Consider the following 6,323-nt stretch of genomic DNA (forward strand, 5'->3'; position numbering starts at 1 on the left):
GTATTCTTTCCCCATGCTTCTCCAATTCATGATGTAACTTCCTTCTTCTTGCATTTTGTAATTCGCTGATTGTCCAACCTTCTTTCTATGTGAACCGCCTAGAAGTCACTTTGACTATGGAGGTATAGAAAAATAAAGTTATTATTATTATAATTATAATTCGATGTGGTATTGGTAGCCAATGTGCACTTTTCAGCAGAGGAGTAACATGGCCAAATTTCTTTCTGTTAGTAATAATTTTTATGGCTGTATTTTGTATCAGTTGTAGACAACGAATATCTTTTTAGCATATATCCTTGTATAGTGCATTACAGTAGTCTAGTTTGGGTATAATAAGAGAGTGAATTAGAATGTTGAGGGATTGAGGGTCCAGTATGTTTGCAAGAGCTCTAATCATCCTTAGTCTAATGAAACAGTTCTTTTACATGTCTATAAAATACTGAGTGGAATGGAGATTTAAAACAAACCGGATAAAATATTTCTTCACATAACATGTAATTAAACTCTGGAAATGATTGCCAGAGAATGTGATGAAGTCAGTTAGGTTAGCAGGGTTTAAAAAAAGGTTTAGATGATTTCCTAAAAGAGAAGTCCATAAGCCATTATTGAGATGGCTTGGGGAAATCCACTGCTTATTCCTAGGATAAGCAGCATAAAACCTGTTGTACTACTTGGGATCTTGCCAGGTACTTGGCACCCGGATTAACCACTTTTGGAAACAGGATACTGGGCTTGATGGACCTTGGGTCTCTCCTAGTATGGCGATTCTTATGTGCAAAGAATATAACTATAAGTTTCCGGTACATGGAAGAAATACGATAATGTTGTGGAAAGGGATAAGACACATTGCATGAGACAATGGGAGTGAGAAGGGTCCAATCAGAAAAGAGACAAATGTCTGATTGTCCTATCAGAATGAACTTCCAATATTCTCACATCCCAGAGGAAGTAATTGCAGAATCCACCGTTCTAGGATTTAAGGGTAAACTAGATGCATGTCTCCCTTGAGAAGCATACAGTGATATGGGGACTAAACCTGGCGGGGCCTCCGCATGTGCGGATCACCGGACCTGATGGACCCAGGATCTGATCCGGAGATGGCAATTCTTATGTTCTTATGATCCCCAAAAAGCCATTAAATACACAGCTGTATATTGGTCATCAGACTAAGATCTCCTTATAATATTTACAGTACCTCCCCCCCCCTTTACAAAACCTTGATAGCGGCATTTGGCGCAGGCCCTCACACTGAATGCTCCATGCTGCTTCCGACACTCATAGAGTTCCTATGAGCGTTGAGAGCAGCACAGAGCATTGAGTGTGCCGGCCTGCGCTAAAAACCGCTATCACGGTTTTATAAAAGGGAAGAACTGTAAGGTATCGCATGGTGAAAGCAAAAGTGAATTTATTGAGCTGCGCTAGAGGTTTTTAGCGTGAGCCGGCAACCGTAAATGCGCCGACGCTCACAGAATTCCTATGAGGGTCGGAGCACTTACCTCGCCAGCCCACGCTAAAATCCTGCAACGCAGCTTGATAAAAGGCAGGGTAAGTCATTCGACATGAGTGATTTCTTAGAATGAAACAACTAAAGAATCTGAACAAAAAATATGAATTAAATTTAAATGAGCACTTATATCCATAGAAAGGGTTAATGGATTTAGAGTAGATGTCACCAGAGACACGTCTCCCTGTCTGGCTAAGAATGAGCGTAATTCATTCAGCTTTACTCACACCCATAAGAACATAAGAAGTTGCCTCCACTGGGTCAGACCAGAGGTCCATTTCTGACCACTTCTATAATGTACCTCTAGTTCTATCTGTACCCCTCAATCCCCTTATCCTCCAGGAACCTATCCAAACCTTCCTTGAACCCCTGTACAGAGTTCTGGCCTATCACATCCTCCGGAAGCTTGTTCCATGTGTCCACCACCCTCTGGGTAAAAAAGAACTTCCTAGGATTTGTTCTAAACCTGTCCCCTTTCAATTTCTCCGAGTGACCCCTAGTGGTTGTGGGTCCCCACAGTTTGAAGAATCTGTCCTTATTCACCTTCTCAATGCCCTTTAGGATTTTGAAGGTTTCTATCATGTCCCCTCTAAGTCTCCTCTTCTCCAGGGAGAACAGCCCCAGCCCCTTTAAATAAAATTCCATAAAAATGAATCAAGAAAAAAATAATCAGAATTTTATAGAGTAGATGAAAGAGCATATATTAGTCAATGAAAACAGATGGATTACATGACAAAGTCTTTCTTTAGCTGCCCCTCCAGTACAGATACTTTCCTACCTCCCAGCTTCTTCATGGCTTTTCTCACTTTTTCATTTCTGAGAGTATAAATGACGGGATTTAGCCAAGGCGTCATGATGGTGTAAAAAACGGAGATCAGTTTGTCGGCTGCAAAGGTCACTGAGGGTCTCATGTAGATAAAGACACAGGGTCCATAAAATAAAGTGACTACCATGAGGTGGGAGGCACAGGTAGAGAAGGCCTTCTTTCTTCCCTCAGATGAGCGAATTTTTAAGACGGTGGAGATGATGTATGCGTAAGATATAGACACCACCAAGAAACAACTAAGAGCTAAGGTTCCGCTGTTGATCATATCCGCAGTTTCGCTGATACGAGTAGAGGCACTTGAGCAAGCCAACAGAGATAAGGGGTGGGTGTCACAAAAGAAATGATTGACCTCATTAGGACCACAGAAGGGGCAGCTGAATTGTTGGAAAGGACTGGGCGAGGGCGTGAACGAAACCACCTACCCAGGTACAAAACACCAGCAGCAGACAGACCTGCCTGTTCATTATTGTGTTATAACGCAGAGGATTGCAGATGGCAACGTAGCGGTCGTAAGCCATCAGGGTCAGGTGAAAGCATTCTGCCCCCCCAATAAAATGTACGAAAAACATTTGGGACATGCAGTCACTGAAAAAGATGGTTTTTCTCTGAAAGAGAAAGTTAACAAGGTATTTGGGGACAGTGACTGTGGCAAAGGACAAATCTAAAAAAGACAGATTACTGAGGAAAAAGTACATTGGACAGTGCAGGCTGGTGTCCGCATATATGGTTACCAAAATGAGAAGGTTCCCGGCTATGGCGAGGAAGTACATCACTAGAAACAGCAGAAAGAATATTATCTGTAAGCCTGGATCACTGTAAAGTCCGAGGAGGATGAAGTGCGTGACTCTGGTTTCATTCCTGACTGCCATTCTTTTCTCTTTATCAACTGCAGTGAAACAGAAACACAAAAGAGAATAGACAAAATGAGACAAGTACTTTTAACTAAATTGTATGTTCTGTAGCGCAGGGACTGTCTCTTTTTAAAACCCTGTTAAGCTAACTGATTTCACCACATTATCTGGCAATGAATTCCAGTGTTTAATTACGCATTGTGTGAAGAAATATTTTCTCCGGTCTGTTTTAAATGCTGCAAATACTTGGTAGTGGTTTTTTTTTTTTGGAACAGGAACAGCACTACAATAGAATATCCATACAAGAAAAGTATATAAGTGCTAACAGTATAACACAGAATGTGAGCAGGTAAAAGCTCAAGTCACTCTCATACAGAGATCGTCCATCTAACAAAATCCACTTACAGAATTGGGAACTGTTTCGTATTATGGTACATGGCAATTCTAATATTCTTATGAACAACATCCAAGTGTGGGCTTAAGATCTATTTTAAGGGCTTTAAAAAAAAAAAAAGTTTAAAACTGCCCTTGAAAACATAAGTTGGTATAGCTCACTGCCTGAGAACAAGATCAACAGTACCTGGGTTTTAGTAAGCCGCGGAAGAGCTTCTTACCGTGGGCCGTGAGGTAAATGTTCCGACACTCGTAGGAACTGAATGAGAGTGGGAGCATTTCACGCGCTGGCCCGAGGAGCTCTTCTGCAGTTTAATGAAAGGAACCCAAAGTTCTGCCCAGCTGTAAACATAGCATAAAACTCACTTCTGTATCGCAAACCCGGCTAAGATGAAAAATACAGATGAATACAGCAACAAGTATATAACTTCCAAAAGATTCTACAAAGAGATGTGTTTTTAAAGCCTGTTGAAACTGTTGGTAGGAGTTAGAAGATATAAATATCTATTTTTCATTGTTTAAAATTAGTCACAAATGTACTTTTAAAATGTATTTCATCTTTTATAATCAAATTCACCATTCTGTATATATATCATTTATACAGGAACCTTTAGTTAATGACAGAAACCCTCAACAAATAACCTAGGAAGGTGGTATATCATACAATGTAAACAGATTTCAATGCATAGGACCTCCCATAACATGTTATCCCAGGTCGGTATTCTGTTCATTTATACCAAAACCTCCTTCCCTTAATTAATTAATTAACTACTATCTTTATTCATTTTATTATATTGCATTAAAAATTATTATATATGATGGTAAACTAATGGAACTTCTTCCCAATTAATGAATCTAATATAATATCATCAGTTCAATGCCCTAATGTTCAGCAGTTGATTCTGTATCTTAAAAATCTTCACTTTGCATCAGCAACACTTACCTTTTAGCAGTGAACTGCTGATCCAACGTTGGTTTGTTAGATTATAACTGCCCGACGCTCTGTTTTTACATGAGCGTTTCAGTCAAACCGACCTTCATCGGGGGAAGTTATGGTCGCTGGAATTCATATGACAAAACCCGTCTCTTCAGTCGCGTAAATCGCTACAGCGTTTTACAATGAAGTACATTTGTGACCAATTTTAAACAATGAAAACGAAATGACATAATTTCCTATAGCCCTATACACTATGGTCATTTTCAGCCTGGGTAGGAATTTTTTGAAAAAGATCCGTATTTTCTGTTTTTGAAATTCCATCAAAAGCCTAATTATCAAGATCAGTCCATCCCATCCCATCTCATCGGATCAGTACTTTTTCCACATGAAGTCTGCTGACTGTGTGTTTTTTCCACTGGGCCACCTTCCACTATTCTCCTGCACGGTTCTATCAAAAACTTTTATCACCATGAGCATGTAACCATCAGTGAAACTTTTATTTTAGCTCTTAGCACTTTTAGGGATGAGTTCATGGCACTGGCTATACAATTCCAACCTGAAAATTCCCTTCCCATTCTTTTTATTTAAATGTGATATACAGTATCTTACTAGGGGCTGCTGAAAAATTCTCAGCCCAAGCAAGAAGAGAATGATGTGGAGCCATGAGACCTACAAGTCATTCCACACTTTTCATTTCAATGATATCAAATGAAACAAACAGCGTCAAGCACAGTGTGGAATAACTTGTAAGTTTCATGGCTCCACGTCATTCTCTTTTTGGATGAACCGGGAACTTTTCAGCGGCCCCTCGTAAGAAACAATCTCACCCCCACACACAAACTTTATGATGCCGCATTAGGGTTTTTTATTGCCGGCTATAGCGGTAAAATCTCCAGTGCTGTGGCCGGTGATTAAAAATACCCTAATCTGGCTTCATAAAAGTGGGGGGGTCGGGGGATGTGTTTAATCAAAAAAGACAAATGTAAATGTAGAGAGATACTTACAGTATATTATTTGAAGAGATCATCACTTGACTGGATGATTTTTGCTTTGCTCATTTCCAAATACCAAATAGAATCGTGACGATTACTACAATTTAGGAGAATAGGTAGCCTCTGCCTGACTAGCTCTACCGACAGCCAAAGGCTGAAGGATTTTTTCAATAGGTACCGAAGTGATGAACTTAAATAACATTTGGGGCTTTTGGGATTGTGACCTTGGAGGATCTCAAAAGGAGCAGGTGGTTCAACAACTCTGCCATTAACACTGTTCACCAACAGATCTGTGAAAAAAAAGCAATAGCGTGGAATCTGTGGAGAACGTGTGGATGAATCATCAATGCAAAATAGAAGCAAATCATTTTCTTCTCAGAATTCAAAGCACACATTAGGCTTTTTTATCACCAGCCATGGCGGTATTAGCTCCGTTGGTCATAGGAATGCTGGCGAAAAAAAGCGTAACGCGGCTTCGTAAAAGGGGGGGTTAAGTAACCTGAAGAAAGATGTGCATTCTTTTACAGAGTTCTCCAAAAAGTGGGCATGATTAGGAGCAGAGTTTGGGCACAGAATGAATTAGGCACTGGTATTTTAGGCCAAGAAAACCTTTTGCAGCACTTGGCCCTGTAGGCAGGAGGGAGTGGGCTTCCCTCCTGCCATTTTCTCATCTGAAGGTATGGGGGAGTCCGGTGATATGGGAGGGGCCCATGAATTCGGGGGGGGGGGGATATAGGGGACAGAGATGTCAGGGGATGTTGGTAGAGGTCTGGGGATGTCGGGGGGATGTTAAGGGGAGGGGTGTAGGGCTCTGCAGCTC

At 40.8% G+C, this 6,323-nt stretch overlaps 1 pseudogene; it reads right to left on the minus strand.

Moving 5' to 3' along the window:
• Window positions 1-2,229: 2,229 nt before the first annotated feature.
• On the minus strand, window positions 2,230-3,202 carry LOC117350585 (annotated as a pseudogene).
• Window positions 3,203-6,323: the final 3,121 nt, after the last annotated feature.

The sequence above is a fragment of the Geotrypetes seraphini genome, chromosome 16, assembly GCF_902459505.1.
Source record: "Geotrypetes seraphini chromosome 16, aGeoSer1.1, whole genome shotgun sequence".
Lineage (NCBI taxonomy): Eukaryota > Metazoa > Chordata > Amphibia > Gymnophiona > Dermophiidae > Geotrypetes > Geotrypetes seraphini.